Below are 26293 nucleotides of genomic sequence, written 5' to 3'. Positions count from 1 at the left end.
TGAGATTTCAGGCACTTAGCTAGCCCTTCATCCAGAAATTAGAGAAATGAATAAATAAATTGCTAAGCAAGAAGTTAATAATAGTTTAAATAGTCATTGAGTAGGTTAGAATCACAAGATGTTCACTTGCTTGTAGAAACTAAATATAATATCTTGACATGTGTCCTTGAGTTGTTTTTCAGAAACCAGGAACCCTACTCAATGGAAAATGCAAAGCACTCTTATGTAGACCTCAGATAGACTGAAACCAAAAATAGGTAAGTTCCAGAAATTTGCTAGCACTAAACTTATTTTGGAGACACCCTTGCCCTTGCCTTCAAAAACTCTTGCTTTTAAGCAAGAATTTGGATTGTTGCTGTTAGCTGCCATTCTCCTTCCTTGGTGTTTTGCAATAAATGCCTTTCTCTCTGCATATTTTTGTATCAATGTTTCGCTTTGCTGCACTAGACAAATGGTCCCAAGTTTGGTTCAGTAATACTATAGGTTTAGAATAAGTTCTAAAATCAAATGAGATGTCCAACTTTCTTTGTATTAGGATTGTTTTAATTATTCTACATATTTACATATCCAAAAAAGTTTGAGTTACTTTCAACTTATAGAGAAAAATGTCTGATGATGTATTGAGGATTGTGTTGATCAATAAATGGAGAATTTTTCAACTTATTTACATTTTATTTTTCTAAATATATATTTTATTGTGTTTTAGATTTTGGGGTACATGTGAAAAACATGCAAAATTGTTGCATAAGTACATACATGGCAATGTGGTATTTTATAGTTTTCTGTATACAGATCTTGAACTTTTTTGTTATTTATCTGTACACATTTTAACTTATAAATAGTATTATGAATGAAATAGGTTATTTGTGTGTGGGAGGTGGGTGGATGTGTGAGTGTGTGTGCACACTTGCTGTGCAACTAATTATTTTGTTCCTGTATAACGAATCTTTTTGTTTATTTTAGTGAGAGCATTTAGCATAAGAAATTCAATTTTAACAATTTTTAAGTGTATAACATGTTATTTTTGCTGTAGATATAATGATGTACAACAGCAGATCTCTAGAACTAATTCATTTTGCTTAACTGAAAAGCTATGACGATTGACTACAAATGTTATATTTCTTTCTCAAACCTCAAACCCTGGTGTTACCATTATTCCCTACTTAGATTCTATAAATTTAATAATTTTGAAAACTCACAGGAATGAGATCATGCAGTATTTGTCTTTCAGTGACTGGCTTATTTTTCTTAGCATAATGTCCTCAAGGTTCATTGATGTTGCTGCACATTGAAGACTTTCCTTCTTTGTTTTTAGGTCTAAACAGTATTCCATTGTGTGTGTATACCACATCTTTTTTCTCCATTCTTCTATCTATGGACAATGAAGGTTGTTTCCACATCTTGACTATTATAAACAGTACTGCAATGAACATAGAAGTGCTAACATCTCTTCTAAATTTTAATTTCAATTCTTCTAGATAAATACTCAGAAATGGGATTGCTGGATCATATGGTAGCTCTATTTTTTATTTTAAAAGGAATATCCATACTGCTTTCTGTTACCACCAACATTGTATAAGAGTTCTAATTACTCTATATTATTGCACACACATGCCTTTACATTTCTTTTTTTTAATATTCAACTTTTATTTTAGATATGGAAATACATGTGTAGGTTTGTTACACGGGTATATTGCATAGTGAACACAGTACCCGATATATAGTTTTTCAACCCACATATCCTTTACTCTCTCTCTCCAAGTAGTCTGCAGTGTCTGTTGTTCCTATGTTTATGTCCATGTGTGCCCAATGTTTGGCTCCCACTTATAAGTGAGAACATGAGGTGTTTGGCCTTCTGCTCTGCATTAATTTGCTTAGAGTTATGGCCTCAAACTCTATCCATGTTCTCCAAAGGATATGATTTAATTATTTTTTTATGGCTGGGTAGTATTAGATCCTGTGTATGTACCACATTTTCTTCGTCCATTAACCATTGATGGGCACCTATGTTGATTCCATGTCTTTGCTATTGTGAATAGTACTGTGATGAACACACAAGTCTAGGTACCTTTTGGCAGAATGATCAATTTTCTTTTGGATATATACTCATTAATGGCATTGCTGGGTCAAATGGTAGTTCTGTTTTAAGGTTTTTTGAGAAGTCTCCAAACTGCTTTCCTAGTGGCTGAACAAATATACGTTCCCACCGATATTGTGTAACTGTTCACTTTTATCTGCAGCCTTGCTGACATCTATTTTGTTTTTTGACTTAAAAGTAAAAGTGGCCATTCAGACTGGTGTGAGATGGTATCTTGTTGTGGTTTTGATTTGTATTTCTCTGATGATGAGTAATGTTGAACATTTTTCAATATGTTTGTTGTCACCTTGTATTTCTTCTTTTAGGAAGTATCTGTTCATGGCCTTTGTCTATTTTTTAATAAGGTTATTTGTTTTCTTACTTGTTGAATTGTTTAAGTTCCTTATAGATTCTGGATATTTGACTTTTGTCAGATGCATAGTGATATGATTTGGCCCTGTGTTCCCACCCACATCTTTCCTTGAATTATAATAAGCCCCATGTGTCAAGGGCAAGATGAGGTGGATATAACCAAATCATGGGGGCAGTTTCCCCTGTGATGATCCCATAACAGTGAGTAAGTTCTCACAGAATCTGATGTTTTATAAGCATCTGGCATTTCCCCTGCATGCTAGCACTCATTTCCTCCCCTGCTGCCCTGTGAAGAGGTGCCTTCTCTCATGATTGTAAGTTTCTTGAGGCCTCCCCAGCCATGCAGAACTGTGAACCAATTAAGCCTCTTTTCTTTATAAATCACCCAATCTTAGGTATTTATTCATAGCAGTGTGAGAATGAAGTAATACAGTAAATTGGTACCTTAGATAGTGGGGTGCTGCTATAAAGATACCCTAAAATGTGGAAGCAACTTTGGAACTGGGTAACAAGCAGAGGTTGGAACAGTACAGAGGACTCAGAAGAAGACAAAAAGACGTGGGACAGTTGAAACATCCTAGAGACTTGTTGAATGGTTTTGACCAAAATGCTGATAGTGATATTGACAATGAAGCCCAGGCTGAGGTGTCTCAGATGGAGATGAGAAACTTGTTAGGAATTGGAGTAAAGGTCACTCTTTCTATGTTTTAGCAAAGACAACAGTGTCTTTTTGTCCCTTCTTTAGTGCCCTGGGGAACTTTGAAACTGGGAGAGATGATTTATGGTATCTGGTAGAAGAAAATTCCAAGCAGCAAGACATTCAATATGTGACTTGGGTGCTCTAAAAGCATTCAGTTTTATACATTCACAAAGATGTGGTATGGAATTGGAACTCATGTTTAAAAGATAAGTCATTTTGGTAACCTTATAATATAGTTTAAAGTTGGGTAGTGTGGTGCCTTCAGCTTTGTTCTGCTAGCTACATTTTTGTCATAGATTATTCTTATTATTGGAGGTATGCTCCTTCAATGCATAGTCTTTTGAGGGTTTTAATTCAGAAGGGATGCTGGACTTTATCAAAAGCTTTATCTGTGACTGTAAAGATGCTCATATGGATTTTGCTTTTAATTCTGTTTATGTGTTGAATTGCATTTACTGATTTGTGTATGTTGGACCATCAGACCAGGAATGAAGTCTATTTAATTACGGTGAATTAGTTTTTCTATGTGCTGCCAGCTTTGGTATGCTATAATTTGGTGAGAATTTTTTTCATCTATGTTCACCAGTAGTATTGACTTGAAGTTCTCTTCTTTCATCATATCTTTGCCAGATTTTGATATTACATTGATGCTGGCCGTATAGAATGAGTTAGGGAGGTGTCTCTCCTCCTCTATTAGTCTCTTCTACATTTTCTGGAATAGTTTCAGTAAGAATAGTACCAGTTATTTTTCATATGTCTAGTAGAATTTGGCTGTGAATTCACCTGCTCCAGAGCTTTTGTGGTTGGAAAATTTTTAAATAACTGATTACATTGAAGAACTTAAACATGGCCTATTTAGGGTTTCAATCTCTTCTTTATTCAGTCTTGAGATATGTTTCCAGAAATGCATCCCTTTCTTCTAAATTCTCAAATTTGTGTTCATGGTGCTGTTCACATAATCTCCATGTAGCACTTTTGCATTTCTGTGGGATCAGCTGTGATGTCATTGTTGTATTTTTTTTAATGGAATATTATATGTCTATATACATGTGCAGGTCATGCAGCGTTGTTGCATAGGTGCATACATAACCAGGTGGTTTGCTGCCTCTATTTCCCCTTTGACTACATCATTTCTTCCCATTTTATCCCTCCTCACCTCCCGCTGTCCCTCCCCTAGTCCCACCTCACTGCCCCCAGTGTGTGATGCTCCTCTCCCTGAGTCCACGTCTTCTCATCTTTGTAATTTTTAAATTGTATTTATTTAGATATTCTCTTTCTTTCTTGGTTAATTTAGCTAGCAGTCTATCAACCTTATTAATTTTTTGAAGAAACAACTATTGGTTTCATTTTTTAAATGGAATTTGCATCTCAGTTTTAAGCTCTTCTCTAATTTTAGTTATTTCTTTTCTTGTTCTAGCTGTGGGATTGGTTATATTCTTTTTTTTTTTTCCTAGTTATTCTCCCTCTCTCTTGGAAATGTCAGTGGTCATAAATATAGTCTCATTACAAAATTCCATAATTCTTGGTGCTTTTCTTTATTTTTTAAAATGATTTTCTCTTAATTTTGTCTGGCTAGCTTGATTCAAAGAACCAGTCTTAGTAGGTTCATAGTGATTACATGGGGCAGGTGGTTATTGGCAATTTAGGCAGGGAGGCTATGGAAATACTTGATGGTTCCCTTTTTAGAAAATATTTTCAGATCAAGATAAGTGAGCTGTGCCTAATATAGAGAGAGATAGATAGATAGATAGATAGAGGAATGGTAGACAAATTGACAGAAAAATCAGTAGATCAATAGATTAATAGAAAATATATTTCTAGTTTAAATAAAAGTTAAAATTTTCAAACATTTGCACATCAGTTTTCAACTGTTTTTTTCTCATATCTTAAAAAATTCACGTGACCTTAAATCTTTATGACATTGTTTGATTTTGACAGAGATTTGAAAGATTTCTAAATTAATTCTTGACTTTTAAGTGAGGAAACATAAATGTTTTTCTTCATTACACCGTAAACTTTGTATCTGCAAATAATACAAGCAAAAGTATTTTCACATATAGCAGATAACCCTCTTCAGATTCCTGTTCTGCAACATAATATTATTGTTACTACTAAATTTCTGGCTGATTTTTATAATACATACATAGATACATTTTATTTTTATATAACTAAAAATAAGTACATGAGTATGTGAAAAAATTCAATGACAATCAGATTAAAGTTATCTATTTCCATAACAAGAAATCAAAATATTTCCCTATTGATCAATTTTTTCCTAGTACTATTATTTTTTATTTAATTGTACAACTATGCTGAATTTATTTTTTATAACTCCAGAGAATATGAAAAACCTTGAGAGTCAGCATAACGTTATTGTTCACTACTCTAGTCATACCCCTGAGCATATTTCATCCTCAAACAACACAAATTTGAACTGTCGATTCCATGTACACAAGGATTTTCTTCAGTAATAGTAAGTATGTTTCCTCTTATTGTAAGCATACATTGTGTAAAACATACAAATACAAAATATGTGTTAATTAACTGTTTATGTTTGAGTGAGACTTCTAGTCAACAATAGACTATTAGTACTGCAGGCTTGGGAGAGTTGAAAGTTACACATGAATTTTTTTAATGTACAGGAAGTTGCCCCGCCAACTCCAGTGTTGTTTGAACATCAACTGTACTTATTCCTAAGTGTGGATGTACAGGTCTAATCCATCACAGAAAGAATAGAGAAAACAGGAATCTTAAAAGGCAAACTGACATAACTGTAGAACTGGGAAGCAGAATTTTTTGGCTCAAATTCAAGAACAAGCTTTACTACTCATGGAAATCTGAGAGAATCATTTAAACATTATCCTGTGTTTCTCTTATCTATAAAATAGGATAATAAAAGTGTGTCTTGCCTACATAGTGGAAATTAGAGAATCATATTGGGTGTGTTTTTATGTTAAAGTATTTGCTTAATTATAACAATATATGTACTGTACAGTTTTTAACTTCAGAAAAAATGAAATTAGTTTTTATAAACTTCTCTTTAATTCTTTGAATGTTAAATCCCCAATGCTACTCATTTTAATTTAATGTCACTTAAAGTCAAATTAATGTCTAAATGAATGTATAAATTTAGTAAGCCTATTTAACCCAAATTCAAATGATAAAGAGTAGGCAGTAAGATAAGCTAATGACATACAGGTTTGGGAGTATACAGATTTTTCTATTCTGCCCTTTAAGTGACAGTTTGAGGCCGGGCGCAGAGGCTCAAGCCTGTAATCCCAGCAATTTGGGAGGCCGAGGCAGGTGGATCACGAGGTCAAGAGATCGAGACCATCCTGGTCAACATGGTGAAACCCCGTCTCTACTAAATACACACAAAAAATTAGCTGGGCATGGTGGCACGTGCCTGTGGTCCCAGCTACTCGGGAGGCTGAGGCAGGAGAATTGCCTGAACCCAGGAGGCGGAGGTTGCGGTGAGCCGAGATCGCGCCATTGCACTCCAGCCTGGGTAACAAGAGCGAAACTCTGTCTCAAAAAAAATAATAATAATAAAATAAAATAAAATAAATGACAGCTTGATAAAAGTGTTCAGGAATAATTTATTGTGTGGAATTTTAAACTTGTTTTTTTTAAACATTTTTCATAAAAACTGCATTAAAGAAATACATATAAAATATTTTAGCTTTCAGATTTAGTATAGTCTGCATGCCATACTTAACTACTCACTTCCCCACCTCCAACACTAACACTTGGACTTAAATACAGCAATACTCTCCACTTCGAAAAATAAATAATTTAGGTGAGAAGACTAGCTCTGTAATGTACCATAATTATATTATTTCTGAATGACCTCAAGGCTGCTTTCCACCACTTAATTAAATTCTATACAGTGGCACTAAAATGTACACAGAGAGAGAACTTACTAGAGTGTGAGTTTCTTATTTACTGCCTTTTTTAGGGCAGGCTACTCACATCTATTTTTTCAATAACATAAGAGCCTCAGTGTCATGTGTGAAGAAAAGAAGCAGCTAAGACTTGAGCGAAGCCAACAGTCAGTCTCTGTTTTGCTAAATTTTCAGAAGTGTTATCCTGACTGAAAGTAGTTGGAATCAACAAAATAAAATATTTCTAATTTTAATTGGGCATAACAAGATAGCTAACACTTTCATATAAAGCATCTGGATGGCCTGAATCCAAGTAAAAGGCTGACATTTCTTTCTCACTTTGAAATATATTTTGTGTCCTAGGTTCTTTTTCCTTCTTTGAATCTGTCTTTCTTTTTCCTGCCTGGCCTTCCCTATGACATTTTATATTGATGTATAGATATTAATAATATCAGGATTAACCAAGAAAAATTTAAAGTTAATAATTTTGTAGGCACAAATTCAATATCATAAATGTAAATAACCTTAAAAATTATTTCTCAAAATAGACAGTTATCAAGTTTGCCTTTTTTGTTTTTTAACTATTTTGAGTAAAGCCTGACCTGTTATTTTCTCTTAGTTTTGATGATAGTAATTCAGCAACACTATGAAATTATCAAACAATGGGAAATGTGACTTTTTTTGGTGTATGTGACCAAAGACAAACTTACTGAATATTTAGGTAAACCATGAGCCTTTTTTTTTAAATTTTGTTATGGTTATATCAAAAATATACTTAAAATGCCAAATGAATCTTGAGTAAAATTTGGGACTTAATGTTATCCAATAGATGGCACTATACTCTTTGAAATACATTATCTAATGTTGCCATTTTCTCTGTTAAATGACAGAATAAGCATCTTTAGTTTTCTGAAACAGAAAGTTGTCTTAAAGGGATCATAAAAAATTGAGCTATTTCTAATAGTTTTTGGTATGTTTTAATTAAAAACAATCACGGATTTAATCTATAAAGTCATTATCATTAACCAACCTTAAAATAGCGTAACAGAAAGGAGCGTAGATTCTTTTATCAAACAAGGTATTTCTGAAAAAGAGATAGGATAATGTAAATGTCAGTAAATGAAACATTAACATTAGAAGCATTGTATATATATATGTACATATGAAACAAAATTTAAGACTGTGTGTACATATGAGAATATCAAAATAAGTGTAAAACAACACTTTTCAGTTTTATTTGTTATTTGAAAACTACAGTGATAAAATAATGTGCATTATATGTTTGATACATATGATTTTTTTTTTTTGAGATGGAGTCTCACTCTGCCACCCAGACTGGAGTGCAATGGCATGATCTCAGCTCAGTGCAACCTCTGCCTCCCCAGTTCAAGCAATTCTCCTGACTCAGCCTCCCGAATAGCTGGGATGACGGGCACCCGCCATACACCTGGCTAATTTTTGTATTTTCAGTAGAGACAGGGTTTCATCATGTTGGCCTGGTTGGTCTCAAACTCCTGATCTCATGATCTGCCCACCTCTCCCTCCCAAAGTGCTGGGATTTCAGGCATGAGTCACCATACCCAGCCCAATACATATGATTTAATAATATTTATTAAATCTGAATCAAACATGGTTATTAATTGAGGTTATTATTTATATTCACAGAAAAACCGCTTGAATAAAAAAGCGTATGCTCTTTCTTACTTATTAACTTGAATGAAACTTAAAATGTGAATTGAAATTTTTAAAACTTATTTCAAGATCCATAATTTAAAATGGTTACATTAGACCAATTTCTATTTCTTGTTGAAAAATAACTGTTTAGTATTTAGAATAATAGATTTTAATTAATGTGTTAAAATACCATAGGAAGAATAACTGTTACAATTTTAATGCATTTTGTTTACTTTCCCCTTCCTATCCCAGACTTACATATTCAGATGTTTTATAATCTTTTTGTTATGTCTTCTGATTTTCCAGATAAGCAGTAGACTAAAATTAAAGTTCCTCATCTAAATGAATGGCAGAGTTCTATAATTGTTAATCAAAATTAAAGTAACTATTGAATCTGATTTTCAGCATTGTATATTTTTAGCATATGGAAAATTGCAGAGTATTTTAAGTTTTTAAATTTTTTAATTTGTGTTATTAAGTTGACAGGTAAAATTATAAGTGTGTACCGTGTTCAGCATATTGTGTGACATATATATATATATATATATATATATATATATATATATATATAGTGGAATAACTAAATCTTGCTCCTTAACATATGTGTTACCTTACCTCGTAATAATTTTTGTGATGAGAACATTTTACATCTATTTTCTTAGCATTTTGCAAGAGTAGAATATATTGTCAACTACAGTCACCATGGTGTACAATAGATTTTCTTTAATTTATTCCTTCTATCTAACAGAAATTTTTTGTCCTTTACCAACATTTCCCAAACCCTGCTTCAGTCACAGCAGCCAGAACTTGAAAAATTAAAATAAAATTTAAAAATATTAAAATAGTTACCTGCAGATGATGACAGAGCCTTGCTAAAATTCATCAATAGGTTCCTTGAAAGGCTCCACAAAACGTCCCCTTCTGCCACTAACACGTGAAACACCAATGGATCATATGGTTCAAGTGGCAGAGCAGTTTGCACAGCACCCTGGAGACTTATCACAAAGCCTTCTCTTTTTCTGGGCTCCACTCAAAACTGGCAGCTTTTTGAGTCACTTGGTAAAGGTAACACAGCCGATGAGGAACATGTTGCTGCCAAAATTCAGAAAGGCTCACTAGGTAGGAATTGTGCCTCTTTTTTGGTTATAAGAAAAGCCAAATGGTTCACCTTAGAACAAGTATTCATTAAAAGTAATGACAACCACAGCAATTACTTTTGCCCCATGCTAATAGTTCTATATGACCAACACCATTGGACTCAAAGAATTTTTACTGAGGTGGAAGGCCTTTACATTTTAGTCAGATTCATTTTCCTCTGTCTAGAGTAATTGCTAGTTTATGCCCACTAGGTCCAATCAGCATATATATTAATATAACAGACCAGTGTGAAATGATATAGAAGGGAAAGGTGATCAAGGTCCAAGCAAACCTATTTACGACGTAGGACTGAGGAGTTGTTACCCCAATATAAGACAATAAAGGTATGTGGCAGACCTCGCCTGTTGAAAACTGATTAAAGCCAATGAAAAATTCAAAAACCTAATCAAGGCAAAACTACTAATGGCCAAAACATTTCCGGAATTAAGCCTTGGGTTATCCCACCAGATAAAGAACCATGACCAGCTGCTGTACTTGCAGAACGTAAAGGAAATATGGAATGGGTAGTGAGAGAATGTAGGTGTAAAGACCAACTACAATCATCTAAACAATTTTAGATAAAAGGACTGTAATTATTATGAGAATTTGTTTCTTATGAATATGTTACACACACACACACACACGAGTGGAAAGGCTTCCCTAATAGTGTTCAAATGAGCTGGAAGTTCTGATGTCAGTCTGCTAAGAGTGGGAGTGGGAAATGCCCATGGTTATGTGGCTTCCCCATCATGAGACAAACAGGTCAGCTTTTGCCAGAGGTTACAAATATGGCATGCAGAGGTAACCTCTGCCTCAGAAACTTAAGAGTCATCTTTTTTAGAGCTTAATTCTAGTCAGTTTGATAAAAAAATTAACCGTTACCATGAGTATTTACATGAGTGAAAATATATTTCCATCAGTAGCTATAATTCATTTCTTTAGTTTTTACACTACATTACTATGTTTAATCACATAGTCTGTAGATTTCCAGGTGGCAGTACAAAAAGCTAGACCATTGACAACAATTCTAGAGTCTAAAGTAAATAACCCAAATCTATAATGGAAGCAAAACCAGTGGACATTGGGTTTTAGTTTAGATGTGCTATCAAGGAGCCAGCCTCTGACATTTAGGCCAGTGAATTGAGGATCCAGTTGACCCAGCAGCTTTTCTTTAGGCAGTGTTGTGAAGGATAAATTTTTCCAGTGAGATCATTGTCCATTGTTTTTCAGACTGAGTCTCACCCTGTCATCTAGGCTGGAGTGCAATGGCATGATCACTACTCACTACAGGCTCAAACTCCTGGGCTCAAGTGATCCTCCCACGTCAGTCTCCCAAGTAGTTGGGAATACAAATGTGCACAACCACACCAAGCTAATTGCTTCTTTTTAAAGAAAAATGTTTTATAGAAATGAGGACTCATTATGCTGTTTAGGCTGGTCTCGAACTCTTGGGCTCAAGTGATCCTTCTGCCCCAGCCTCCCAAAGTGTTGGGATTACAGGCATGAGCCACTGCGCCCAGCTAATCATTTAGTTTTCATTCAAAAGTCAATGTGTTGCTGGGGCCACACAGGCTATGTTTTTGAGTATACCATCTACATTCCTAAGCTAGGATGTTTGGGTCCGTTTTAGTCACTGGGTTTGATCTGACATTTCACCAATGAGAATTTCAGGCCGGAGAGCAAAACGCCCTTTATGGGTCAGGTGTTCAGTTTCATCAAGCTAAGATTTGTTTCCTAAAAGCAGTGCACCTGGTTGCTATGTTAAGGAGGCCATCAGTCTTAAACTCCAAAAGGCATCTCTGGGTGGTGGAGGCTGTCTCCCTCTACCAAAGGCTGACATTTGCAAAATTATAAGTTATAGAGACTTGTACTATCTGTAACACTCAAAGTGTTGAACGGGTTGCTGGACATCCCCATCCCTTTTGATGCTGGAGCCAAAGGAGGAAATATTCCCCCTAAATATTAAAGGAACTTAACATTGTGAATCCACTTACATCTCAACTTTTAAATAGCAAGACTGAAAATTTGGTAACCTATCTTGAAGAATGGTAATTGCGTTGCCGTTAGGACCTCCAACACTAAAGTTTCTGATGAACCAGTTGACAGTACCTCATCCAAGTGCCCAACACATCAGAGGATAGAGGCACTCATGCCAAATCCTGATCCACCTAGTGACAGATGGCAGGGGGAGTCTGTTTCAGTAGCAACTCTCTGTTTGTAGCTGTCTCATCATTGGGATAATCTTCTCTGGCAGATATGGGGTGGAGAAGTTCAAGCATATGACATCAGTTTCTGGTATATATTCAAATGCAAAAGTAAGAAAAATATTACATTAATTGGCTCAAAGATCCCCATTTTCTGGAGTCAATGATCCATAAGTATTTTCATGTTTCTGCTCCATTAGGCCTTTCTCGATAAAGAGAACTGGCACTGGGTTAAAGGGTGATTGAATGGCAAATAATTCTTAGATGTTAAATATAGAGGCCTTGGAGAGATTTAGTGGTATCTCTCCATGAGATATTTGCTCACCTTTCAAAGGGTAATACAAACATCAGCCTGTAAGTTTTGGCAACTTTTGTAAAAGCTTGGAGCTTTGTAAATTTGTGATATTTTCAGTGTGATGTATACGCCTGCATTCACAGGCACCTCTGGTCTTCATTGCTTGCTGCCTGGAGATATAAAGCATGAGAAATAGGGACCAGATGCTCTATGAAAGAAAGGCATATTCCCTGATCTGGAGATCTGGGATTTTTCTGTATATGTACTTTAATACCACCAATCAATCTATCTGTCTATCTATCAATCAATCATCTATCTGTATGTATCTAATCTGTCTCTCTACCTATGGCAAGCTATTGATTAGGTTGCATGTAAAGTGCCTTCTAATATCCTTCACAGTACTGGACCTAACATTTGCCCACAAGTACACATGAATTTCCCTCTTACACTGTGAAACCTGCCAAAATATATCAGCCAAATCCAGCAACTTCCACATTTTGTTGATTCAGAACTATGAGGAACGCAAAGTAACCAGGTGGCAGTATTGGCAAGATGACCAGATCTAAGCAGAATGATTACCTGAATGTTTATGTTCAACAGAATTATAAAAGTTTTAGTCTCTCCCTTCCTTGACATTCTACATTTGAACATTTTTCTTTTCCTCAAAGCAGCAGAGATCAGGTAGAGGGGAAAGGAAGAATAAGAGTGTTCAGAGAAAGAGAGATAAATACATGAAATATATGTATATTTAACTTGTCTGTGATCATTCTTTTACAAATATGTAGAAAGTATAAAATATTTTCAATGAAGTACTACTTTTAGTATGGCATTCTATGTTGATTTACAGGAATTAATTTAAAATAATGAAAAAAAATCATTACATACCACAGAGTAGTTAACAGTGGTAAAATAAACTATAGAAATTTGTTATTTAAATAATGAAACGTTAATAAAATATAGTTTTGAGGTAAGAAAAGCACATTTAATAATCATACAGCTACAGCAGATGTTGGTAAATGATGGCCTGTTGGACTAATTTTGCCCATGGCTTGTTCCTGCACATCGCTTGATCTAAGAAGATAAATAATATAAATATTGTACTGTGCAGCTAAAATTTTCTTAAGAGGGTAGCTCTTATGTGAAGTGTTCTTACCACAATAACATAAAAATTAAAAAGTGATTTATTTTATTAAATAGAGTAGAAAAAGGGGAAAAGAGAAGAAGAATAAAGAAAAGGAAATGCTGCTTCCCTTGAAACCATATATAGCCAACAAAAATAAGACAATTACTTTCAGACTCTTTAGAAAATATTGGCCAAGCATTGTTGTATTGCATGATAATATTTTGTAAGACATAAATACACAAATTCTATATATACTTAACATAGGTAATTCATTTTCAAAATTTCAGTAAATGCTTTATATAAATCCAACCATAGCTTTCTTCCTAATAATATGAAAACTAAACTTTTTATGATTTTTTTTTTGTAAATTTATTTAAGTTCTTTGTAAATGCTGGATAATAGATCTTTCCATGATGCATAGTTTGCAGAAATTTTCTCCCGCTATTTAGGTTGTCTGTTTACTCTGTTGATACTTTCTTTTGATGTGCAAAAGCTCTTTAGTTTAATTAGACACCATTTGTAAATTTTCACTTTTGTTGCAATTGCTTTTGGAACCTTCATCGTGAAATTGTGTGTGTGTGTGTGTGTGTGTGTGTGTGTGTGTAAAATAGTGCCTATGTTCTGAATGGTATTGCCTGAAGGCATCACATTACCCAACTTCAAACTATACCACAGGGCTACAGTAACCAACACAGCATTGTATTAGTATATATATAAAAAAAATAGACCATTGAAACAGGGTAGAGAACCCAGAAATAAGACTGCACATCTACAACTCTCTGATCTTCAACAAACCTGACAAAAAGAAGCAAAGGGGAAAGAATTCCTCTCTATTCAACAAATCTTCCTGGCATAACTGGCCAGCTATATGCAGAAGGTTGAAACTGGACCCCTCCCTTATACTAAATACAAAAGTTAACTCAAGATGGACGAAAGACTTTAATATAAAAGCCCAAACTATAAACATCCTGGAAGACAACATCAGCTTTAATCAACATATTTCACATAATCAATGTATAAATGGAGAATAGGGAAATGCCTGCAGCTTAGGTAGAAATATGTGTGTATGTGTGTGTGTGTATGCATGTGTATGTGTATGTGTAAAATAGTACCATATACAAAGAATATATATAATATACATAAATATGTACATATATAACTAGTAATTAAATCCATAAAAACCTCTCATTTATTTCAACAATAAATCCATTCTTCCTATAGCCATGTGGCTCATGAAAATTTGACCTAACTGCCATATTTTTCAAAAGAAATTGGTTCAGAAGGGGGACTCATTGCACATTTCTGGACAATGATATGTAAATGTAAGTTTGCTGAGGCACCATTTGAATATAAACACATATACTGACTGCTTTTATATTCCTTTGAATAGCTTTCTGTCAGTACTTGAAAACTGTAACTTCAGTGACTATTTAAGGACAAACTAAAAGCATAGATGTGAGTGATGAGATAGAGAAAAAATCTGGATTCATGCTGACATACTACAGTAGAGTTATTGAATAATTGAATAACTATACTAGTTTTATTGAATGCTAGGGTTATTGAATCACTCAACTCTACAGCAAGAACAATGCATACATTATTCAGAGAAAAAACAAACAAGAGTGGGGATTATCAATTGTTTTATTGAGAAATAACAGTGGATGTGTGGCATTATTTCTGAGGCCTCTGTTCTGTTCCATTGGTCTTTATATCTGTTTTGGTATCAGTACAATGCTGTTTTGGTTACTGTAGCCTTGTAGTATAGTTTGAAGTCAGGTAGTGTGATGCCTCCAGTTTTATTCTTTTTGCTTAGGATTGCTTGGCTATTTGGGCCCTTTTTCAGTCGCACATGAAATTTAAAGTATTTTTCCAATTCTGTGAAGAAAGTCAATGGTAGCTTGATGGGGTTAGCATTAAATCTATAAATTACTTTGGGCAGTAAGGCCATTATCATGATATTGATTCTTCCTATCCATGAGCATGGAATATTTTTCCATTTGTTTGTGCCCTCTCTATTTCACCAAGCAGTGGTTTGTAGTTTTCCTTGAAGGGGTCCTTTACAGCTCTTGTAAGTTGCATACATAGGTATTTTATTCTCTTATTAGCAATTGTGAATAAAAGTTCACTCATGGTTTACCTCTCTGTTATTGCTTTATAGTAATGCTTGTGATTTTTGCACATTGATTTTGTATCCTGAGACTGCTGAAGTTACTTATCAGCTTAAGGAGACTTTGGGCGGAGATGATGAGGTTTTCTAAATATACAATCATGCCATCTGCAAACAGAGACAATTTGATTTCCTCTATTCCTATCTGAATACCCTTTATTTCTTTTTCTTGCCTGATTTCCCAGGGTAGAATTTCTAATATATGTTGAACAGGAGTGGTGAGAGAAGGCATCCTTGTCTTGTGGCACTTTTTGAAGGCAATTGCCCATTCAGTGTGATATTGGCTGTGGGTTTGTCATAAATAGTTCTTATTATTTTGAGATACATTCCATCAATATCTAGTTTATTGAGAGGTTTTAGCATGAGGGGTGTTCTATTTGATCAAAGGCCTTTTCTGCATCTATTGAAATAATCATGTGGTTTTTGTCATTCATTCTGTATATGTGATAGATTACATTTATTGATTTGCCTATGTTGAACCAGTCTTACATCCCAGGGATGAAGCCAACTTGATCATGGTCAATTAGCTTTTTGATGTGCTGCTGGATTCAGTTTTGCGTTATTTTATTGAGAATCTTGGTTTGCTAGTATTTTATTGAGGATTTTGGTTTGCCAGTATTTTACTGAGGATTTTCACATCACCACCAATCGCACAGAAATGCAAACTACCATCACAGAATACTACACAAATAAGCCAGAAAATCTAGAAGAAAGAAGACATTTTGGGGCCAACTAACAAATGAAAAAAAAGCTCATCATCACTGGTTATTAGAGAAATGTAAATCAAAACCACAGTCAGATACTATCTCACAGCAGTTAGAATGGCAATCATTAAAAAATCAGGAAACAGCAGATTCTGGAGAGGATTTGGAGAAATAGGAATGCTTTTACACTGTTGATGGGAGTGTATATTAGTTCAACCATTGTGGAAGACAGTATGGTGATTCCTCAAGGATGTAGAACCAGAAATACCATTTGACCCAGCAATTCCATTACTGGATACATACCCAAAGGATTATGAATCATTCTGCTATAAAGATACATGCACACATATGTTTATTGCAGCACTACTTACAATAGCAAAGTCATGGAACCAACCCAAATGCTCATCAATGGTAGATTAGATAAAGAAAATGTGGCACATCTACATGGAATACAATACAGCCATAAAAAAGAGTAAGTTTATGTCCTTTTCTGGGACATGGGTTAAGCTGGAAACCATCATTCTCAGCAAAGTAACACAAGAACAGAAAACCAAACACTGCATGTTCTCACTCATAAGTGGGAGTTGAACACTGAGAACACATGGACACAGGAAGGAGAGCATCACACATTCTGTCTAATCTCTGCCCACTAGGGAATCTAGCTTGTCTTGTTTATTTGCTCTTCATATCATTTACATTGCTTCGTTTAGCTACCTAGATGTTTATAATTATAACCTCCTTAATTTGGGGACAAAAGTATTTGATAACTTGTAAATTATTGTAATCCATAGTTGGTATTTTTTAAGGATAAGTATCCCTAATATTTAATGTAGAATGTTTGGTCAGTTGTTTCCCCAAAAGTAATCTTTTTTCCCTTTTTTCTCTTTAATATGTGTTGAAAAGGAACATGAGATGCTCTTCTACCCATGTTCCTTAGTTATTCCTGTGTAATTTACTTTGTCTCTTCTTTAATGATGGGAACTCCAGTATTTATTTTCACATTATCTTTCTACCATTTAGATGATTTTCTATTTGCCATAAATTATATTTTCACTTCTTTAAGCAGCAAACTCTGAGATTTGGGACTTTATGCTTCACATATTTTTGGAACTGAGCATCAGGAACAATGAATAGAGAAACAGGGTGAGAGATGTTGAGTTCCTTGGGCAGGGGAAGGTGGCAGAAGGATATCTGAGGTGCAGTAGTCTGGTGGACACAGAAAGAAATCTGGAGAATGTAAATATCACTGGACATTTTCAGGTCCTCTTCCACCGTGGACCAGGCCTACTTCAAAACAAGAAAGCTAACATCTCTCTTTCTTGATACTGCTTACCAGCTGAGAATTGAAAATCATGTGTTTAAAATGATAATGGAAAAGATGATGGAAGAAGAACTTATATGTGTGTTAGTAGCTTCATGTGTTTGCAATAATAATGGAAGGAGCAATTAGAAGGAAGGCAATTGGAGTACACTGCTGAACAGCATCAAATAGCCACTCCCCAAGCACTCCATTTTGTACTTACTTTCATCGGAATGGTTTAGCCAGTGTCTTTCCTAGAATATCCCATGTATATCTCACACTTGAACTTGTAGCTGATGTTGACCAAACCTGTGGGTTCACCTGGGAATTTGCTAACCTAAAGTAGGCTACTTCTATGTAAACACAATGCAAAGATTTGTGTTTTTAATGTGAGAGCATGAAAAGAAAGATGATATTTTTGAAAACTAATGTAAAATGTAAAGCTCTATGAACTTTGTATTTGTATAAAAGATTTTCCATCATCCATATAATATACTTACTCTATATGTCATAATTGAAAGCAGCTCAATGCTACATAACTACTATTGAATATGTCACATTAATTTTTAGGAGCATTTAATTAATATAAATTTACACATATCAAAATTAGGATCAATAATAAAATTGATATTTATGGTTTTATTATAATTATTAATGCATATTTTCATAAACATCACACTTAAGGGCTGATTCTGATAATTACATGCAAAAATTAATTTCAGCATAACAATTTTTCTTCAGATCACATAGTGCATTGGAATAACTATTGTCCACATTGTAAGTTCTTTCAGTTCATGCTATAAAAGAGAGGACATGATGTTCTTCTACTCATAATTAATAATTGAGAATACTTAAAAAAACTTTAATTTTGTAAGTAGAAAGCCAAAATACAAAAATTGTTATTTAAAAAATAATATCTAAAATTTTAACTAATTCTTGGTTTTCCAGTGTTTATCTAGTGTAAATTTCAATTCCAATACACAGTGTATATTCTTCAAAGGAGATGATAGATTAAGTATTTCACTGAAAACCAAATAGACCATTATTTTAGCTGTCTAAAATGCTCCTTGTCTCTGTTCACAAAGCAAGCCATATAATCAACTTCAGAACTTAATAATATTGTTCAAGTGAATAGGAATATAGGAATCAGGACTAAAGGAAGCTAAAGGAATATAATATAGTGCACTTCACCTTTGCAATTGGACTGGTAATTATTATTTCTCAAAATGCTATAGTTCAGGAATTCAAAATTAAAATTTAATTTTAGAAATACTAATTAAAACAAATTGAATGGTTATATTATCAAGAATTGCCAAATATACATTTGCAGGATGTTTGTAGTATATTATCTTGGGACTTGCAATAATTTTGTTTTTATTAGAAAAGGACATATTCATATGCTTCCTTTATATAAAAAAGTTAGAATAACTTTTCTCCATTACTGAGTTGAATTTATGATGGCTTAGAATGATATTAATATATAATTAAAAATATTTTATTTTACTATATTTACTATTTTAAACGTTCCCAGTATCTATTTTTGAAACATTCCTAAAAAAGCACATAAAGGCTTGTTTAGCCTTATTTTTTTAGCCCATATTACAGAGATATTTATATGACTTATAGGAAATTATATTTGGTCTGTCATAATGTAATGTTGATTAACCTGTACTATCTATTCCAGAATAATGCACAGGTTTTTATTGCTGAAAAATTTAATGACTTTAAATTCTACGTACACACACACATTTTAGTTGAGGTAAATTTACATACAGTGAAATGAAATGAATAAATCTCAAGTGTATTATTTAATTAGTTTTAAGAAATTCATAGACCCTGGAAATGTATGCAGCTATAAAGAAATAGAATACTTTCATCATCCCAGAAACTTCCCTCTGGCTATCCCAGTCAAAATTCTTCTCAGAAGAAACTAAAACTCTCCTTTCTTTTAACATTGATTAGTTTTACTTGTTTTATGAATTTATATAAATATAATTTAGTTTCTACTTTCCTTTGTTTCACTTATTTCTTCAAGCATAACGTTTTCTGAATTTATGTAAGTGTTCAAAGTGTTACCTATAACCTCAATAAAATATTTATTGTAAAATTTAAAATTAAACCTTAAAAAAGTAATTGACATAGTAAAATTTTAAATTGGAAAACAGTAACTAAAGGCTTTCAATAATCAGTAAAACAGACATTCCAGTGTATTAAAACCTAGTTTTAAATAAAAGAGGTAAAAATATACACTAAGTAGGGGAAAAAGTATGATAGTTATAATACACATGAGTATAAAATAGTATTGCAGAGTTAAAGATATATATCAGTCATAAAATTAGATATAAAAAGCTAAACTCACTTAATAAAAGAAAAAATATTTTGTCATGGCTCACAAAGCTGGACACAGCCAAATGTTGTATACCAGACATAAATCTAAAATAATGTGATTTAGAAGAAATGGACAAGAGCATACCAAATGAATAAAATAGTTTTTTAAAATTTAAAATAGTTGTAACAGTCTTGACATCAGATATGTAGAAATCAACCCAGAAACATTAAACATGACAAAAAAATCACTTTTTAATGCAAAAAGCAAAAATGTACAACAAAAACGTTATATTTACAGTAGCTATTCATGAAAAAAATCCCTCAAAAATAAAACTCCATAGACCATCTAGCACTACGATTATTAGAAAGAACAGCTATGGGTACTATGCGGACACAGAAACACAATAATTACTGAAAATTTAATACACAATTCTATGTAAAAGACTTGACAAGTGAGCACAAAATGTATTTGCCAGATAGTTAAGGCATAAATAGCACAATAAATAATGTAGATTATGGAGATTACATATGTGTGTGCATGTATGCATGTGTCTATTTATGGTCCGATAAGAGAACACACTTTGTTCTAAAGTGTACATGAGACGTTCACACAAATTAGTCACAGATTAGTTAGCAATGAAAACATCATTAAATTCCATAGATTGGAACTGTTAAATATATACTGTATAATTATGCCATAGAAATAGAAATAATTAATAATAGAAATAGAAATGTGGCATGCTTACCTAGAGACTAAAACTCATTTCATAAAACAACTTTTGAGTAAAAGGGGAGATACATATTGAAAAAGTAGACTGAAACAAACCTTTGAGAATTTGATAATATCCAACAGCCTACATATTGACTTACTCTTGATTCAGCTATTTCACTTCTAGGAAGATACACCTTCAATAGTATAAAAATCCAAGTGAAACACAGTATATACTGAAGCATCATATGCAGTTGTTAAAATATTGGAAATAATCTAAATGTCCTAGAAGAAAGTGACTGAATAAACTGTGACACCAGGACCTCCACAACATGGAATATTTAATGCTGTGCAGGTGTAGAAAATGAGACTGATGTAGAGGTTCAGGATATATCATTAAGTGACAAAAACAAAGTGTGAAAATGTATCTGTAGCATTCTTTCTTTCATGTAAGACTAAAGAGGGATTAAGAAAATACTTATGTATTTGTATTTTTTGCAACAGGAAACACAAGAAGGACAGTTCAGAAACCAATTAATGTGGTGTCATATGGGGATGAGTGGTAATAGTGCAGAAAATGAATATATAAAAATGACAGAATGAATAAGAAGTGTGGGAAGTTAACACTTCTTTGAACATAGCTATTTGTATATGTTGGTCTTTTAGAATACAGTTGATGTTTCACATTCTTAAAAAAAACCTAACTAAAGCCAAAAAATATTCTGGGGACAAGCAGAACAGAAAAGGTGAAAGGAATTCAAATCTATTACAAATGTATCACATGATCACACTGAAAGGGTGAAAAGAAAATAATTAGCTCACGTAACTTTAGAACACTGTTATTTGATTTTAAACTCTAAGGCCAAATACCTAAGACCCATACCTAAATATTGTTCTTTAATTAGTTTTTTCCTTTATAGAGACTGTGGGTTAGCAATTATAGAACTACTTTATGTGTATTTTAATGTTGAGAAAATAAATAATATATTGTAGAAAATGAAAGCCAAATTCTTCATTGTCTGAGAAGAGACAGAAGGGGTTAGAATTAATCCTGTGGTGTTAAATTGATATTGGAGATATCAGCATGAACACAGGTTATATATAGATAGATAGATGTGTGGTTATATAATATAAGCTCACTTGTGTATTTTCTATGTCTGCTGAATGGGCCCAGAAACACTGAGACCTTAGATCAGTTAGTATCAGGTTATATATAGATAGATAGATGTGTGGTTATATACATATAAGCTCACTTGTGTATTTTCTATGTCTGCTGAATGGGCCCAGAAACAATGAGACCTTAGATCAGTTAGTATCAAGTTATATATAGATAGATAGATGTGTGGTTATATACATATAAGCTCACTTGTGTATTTTCTGTGTCTGCTGAATGGGCCCAGAAACAATGAGACCTTAGATCAGTTAGTATCAGGTTATATATGGATAGATAGATGTGTGGTTATATACATATAAGCTCATTTGTGTATTTTCTATGTCTGCTGAATGGGCCCAGAAACAATGAGACCTTAGTATCAGTTAGCACTTGGACAGTAAAATGTTGGTTTCTAAATAATCATTTTCTAATAAAAATAAGTACTGACATCTTTGAAGAAATGGCTTATTTATTTCTTGGCCAACAATGATGAGAAAAAGTATATGTTTGTGGTCTCAAATTATTTCCCTGCAAGATGCTGATAGTCATAAAGGAAAGAATAGTAATGCGACAGTGGAGAAGAACCTGTCAGACATGACATTAACCAAGAGATCAAAGTTATCATCATGAATGAAACATATCAGCATTATGTCCCTCCTGACGTACCGAGAAGAGAACAACATCTCCTTTGTCGTATACTTGCAAAAAGTGCATTTCTTAAACTTCATCATAACAGTTGACCAGACAAATTCAAATTGAGGAACAACATGCAAAATTCATGGCCACTGTAAGTTTTGATAGAGAAAGTCTAAATAAATAAGGATATCCTAGATAACAAAGTTAGCAAAGATGACAAGTAAAAACAATGTACAATAATGGTTATTGATGAAATACTTAATGTTTGAATGGTTACTGGTAATGCACTGATATTGATTTCCTAATTTTGATAATTATGTGGTGGTGATATAAAATGTTCATAATTAGAAAAGTCACAACAAAGATATACACAAATTGTTTGTAGTATTTTGGCAAACTTTTTGTAAGCCTAAAATTATTTCCAAGTGAAAGCCACAATTTTTGAAAAATAAAAAGTAATGTTTGGCTTCATTAATGTAACATTTGGCTTTCATGTCTACAAACATGGAGATTGTCACCACTTAATGGTAACTGTTCTCAAGTTCGTTGTTTCCAGAATTATTGGACTGATGCTTAAAATGTCCCCTGTTGGTTTATTCTTGCTTGTCTATTTTAAGTACTTAAGTGTTCAGGAGATACTAATTGAAAGGTTGCTATATTTCTATTCTACTTCTCTGCTTGAATGGCTTATGGATACTTCAGATTTAAGATAACTCCAAGCTGGCTCATGATTCACCTCAAAACCCAAGCCTACTACTCTCCAAGTATTAAACATCACAGTAAATGACAACTATACTCTGCCTAAAAAATCTCAAAATCATCTTTGATTACTTATTTCCCCTCACAATCTGTATCTGCTAAATCTAGGGATTTTTTTCCAAAACACATCTAGAATTCAAAGATTCATTTCGAGTTTTACCATTATCACTTTACTGTAAGCGACCCCATCTCTGTTCTAGACTATTTTATAGTTTTTAAACCGTTGCTTGCTTTACGCTTTCCTGCTGTCTCTCTTCCTCTCTGCTCACCCTCACGTCTGCCACCACTCTCACTACCCCAGAGACACTTTGCCCTTTACTTTTCAGAAAGAGCGATCCTTTGAAAGTGTGCTCTCACCATTTCACAAATCTGCTTAAAGCCCTCTCATGGCTTTTCATCTTAGAATAAGATGTAAACAACTTAGTATATTGTATCCTGCAGAGTTCTGTATGTTCTTGACCCAATTTACATCTGGTAAATTCCAACGCATTCTTATTTGGTCATGCACACTGCATCAGCCTCTTTACTCTTGCTTGATAATCTGTTAGTCTTTTTCTTACTGTTTCCTCTCTCTTTTGTCTTTTAAAAATGTGATTGTTTTAGATCTCTGCTCAAGTATCTCAAACAATCATCCCTGATTAGCCAGCTTATCTATTTTTTTCATGCTACTCTGTCCATTTATGGGACTTATTTTCTTTATGACGTTTATCACCTCTCATTGGCTGTCTCCCCTCACTGGAATGGGAACTGCTATGGTTAGAATATGGTTTGTCCATAACCAATGTCATGTTGAAGTTTAATTGCCAGTGCAGTAGTATTAGAAGATGGGCCAAATAGGAAGTGTTTAGGTCATGGGGCCGAATCCCTCCTGAATGACCAGGTGTCCATCTCCATGCTAGTAAGTTCTCAGTCTCACATGACTGGATGAGTTCTTCCAAAAGTGGACTAGTTCCCATGAAAGCAGGTTATTATAAGTGTTTCCTCCTTATGCTTGATCTGCCTTCTCACATGGAGTATTCCCCTTTGACTTTCTACCATGTTTTGATCCAACACAAAAGTCTTTACCAGAAACTGAGCAGATGCCTATGCCCTGCCCTTTAAAAGCTTTTAGGCCTACAAAACCATAAGCTAACTAAACCTCTTTTCTTTGTAAAATACTGAGTCTCATTCTGATATAGCAACACAAATTTTATCAAGATAAGGACACAGTGGGAGCAGGACATTCACTCTTTTCACTGCTGTATCTCCAGGGCAAAGATATCCTAATGCAGAGGAAGTAACAAGTAAATATTTGTTGAATAAATATTTAACTAAAGTAATGTTAAAACTTATGTAAGATCATCTTCAGCACTGATGCAGAACTGATGTACACCTTGGGACAGACTGAAGTTTTTTAGAAAAATATTAACTAAGAAACAATCAGAAATAGGAATCCACTCTAAATAGAACGGTTCGCAATTTCTTAGCAAATCTGACTTCAAGCCTTTCAAATTCGAAATATTAGTTTCCTATATCGTTTCAAACTTAAATGTTCTTGCTTATATTTTTAAACATAAATGAGTAATAAGTCTTGGCGATACAGATATTTTGAGGGTTAAACAGTTTATTAGACAAACAAAAAGTTCTCTTAAAAATACATTATGAAGTTAAAATAGTTCCCCAAAAAGATGAAAATGAAAACTTGTCTCTAAATCTATTTGTAATGTAATTGTGTCACCACAAGAGAACTTTATTTTTATACTGTTAAAACTCTCAGCCACATGGAAAAAGGATCACCACATAATAAATGTGCTTATCTATTGTTTTGTTAATCTTAACAACACATCAACTTTTGACTACTTAAGTACAAGCAAGACTTTCTAATTGCCTGCTTAATTAAGGAAAAGTGTAAGACTTTCTCACTCAATATTAAAGTTATTTTTAATTCAGATGGGTTCACTACAATATTAAAATCAACAATATTTTGTACTTTAAAAAAATTATGTTATTGGATTATGATGTATATTTCATCCAAATTTCTTGTTAGAATCAACTTTAGACTTTTATTATACTTAAAATATCTCTTCTGTTTTAAGGGCAATAGAGAAAATAAATTTTGTTTTCTTTTTAAATATGCTTTCAAAATCATTGTAAGGTAATAAACACAATAATGAAATTTAGTAGGTTTAATGTGTGGTTGCTCAAATTTTTACTTATGTGAGATGCTTTGCATCATGTATTTTGGATCTCTAAAGTTAATATGTATATAATTTTATCAGCACTAGTAATTTATTACCTAGTTATAAATAGCCATTAATTTAACATTCCCTTGATTTCATGGTAAAAGAAAATTCAGGATTCATTTTCTTAAGGAAGCGTAAAAATGATTTTTGAAATGAAAGAAATTTATCAATAGGAATCTAAGAAAAATACTTATAAAAACAATGACTAACAAAACATTTATCAAAGAGGATAGAATGCTGGCATAGCAAAAACATAGCAACAAAAGGCAGGTATTCTGTGGGTTAGTGCCAGTAACTTAGTTAATCTACAAATTTCTTAGATGACATAGGTAAGTTCCAAAGACGTTAACATTCTTAACCTTATGTGTAGCTAGTATATTTTCTTATACAATTAGATGCTTTGTCATATTCCTCTAATAATGAATACACATATATTTTTAGATTGATATAACCAGAACAGAAATGATTATGTCAGATTTCTATTGTTCTTTGCAATAATGGTGTTGACATGTTAATGATTTCTATCAGGTGCTAGATGTATTTTTTCTCTAATACTTCTGTTCTTCACATGTTCTCAAGCGGGTGATAGTAGGATAAACTTTCAATTGCCCCCTAGATCCTCTGATTATATTGTCATCACTTCCATTTCAAATTCACACTTTCTCTCTTCACTCTGCTTACATTTCATGAAACTCCTTTAAGTTTCAAATAGTCTGTAATGTTGTAGTTTGGTGGTTGAAGTGTGTTGGAGTGCAATAACAATCTCTGAAAAAAAAATCTATATTATGCCTTAATTCTAAAACTATTTTTAATCTGTTTTATCATATATTTTTCACTATAATTTTCTTT

General features: G+C 33.3%; 1 protein-coding gene across 8 annotated transcripts in view; it reads left to right on the top strand.

The window, feature by feature from the left end:
• The window catches only part of LOC128931562 (uncharacterized), a 141089-nt gene that overhangs the window by 67310 nt on the left and 47486 nt on the right, over positions 1–26293 (top strand). For 3 of the 8 annotated variants that reach the window (XR_008480045.2, XR_013533385.1, XR_013533386.1), the window contains one exon: positions 183–257. The gene's annotated coding sequence lies outside the window, so the exon portion shown is untranslated. Of the gene's footprint in view, positions 1–171; positions 258–5486; positions 6046–6386; positions 6675–26293 lie in introns of those variants that run through there. The other 5 variants (XR_013533388.1, XR_013533389.1, XR_013533390.1 and 2 more) reach the window with 4 other exon arrangements.

This window comes from Callithrix jacchus, chromosome 3 (assembly GCF_049354715.1).
Source record: "Callithrix jacchus isolate 240 chromosome 3, calJac240_pri, whole genome shotgun sequence".
Taxonomy (NCBI): domain Eukaryota; kingdom Metazoa; phylum Chordata; class Mammalia; order Primates; family Cebidae; genus Callithrix; species Callithrix jacchus.
Note: the sequence above shows the minus strand (reverse complement) of the source record. Positions and strands in the feature narration are given on the sequence as shown.